The sequence below is a fragment of the Sinocyclocheilus anshuiensis genome, unplaced genomic scaffold (assembly GCF_001515605.1).
Source record: "Sinocyclocheilus anshuiensis isolate Anshui unplaced genomic scaffold, SAMN03320099.WGS_v1.1 scaffold375, whole genome shotgun sequence".
Classification (NCBI taxonomy): Eukaryota; Metazoa; Chordata; class Actinopteri; order Cypriniformes; family Cyprinidae; genus Sinocyclocheilus; species Sinocyclocheilus anshuiensis.
The window spans coordinates 1,301,732-1,301,983 of NW_015549594.1; positions in this window are offsets into that span (position 1 = coordinate 1,301,732).

The following is a 252-nucleotide window of genomic DNA, read 5'->3' on the forward strand; positions in this document are numbered from 1 at the left end:
TTTACGATTTAGTTTTAATCCAAATGATGCGTGTGCTAAGTGAGTGAACATCAAAGATCACACAACAGAAGTGCGCGCACGCTCTCTCTCTCTCTCTCTCTCTCTCCCTCCCTACCAGGGCTGCAGCATTAACTACACAGAGCCGTTGTTCACTGACAAGCTGTGCAAAACCACGTTCATATTTTGCACGTTTTGCGCAGCTTGTCAGTGAACAACGGCTCTGTGTAGTTAATGCTGCTCCATGTGAAAGCC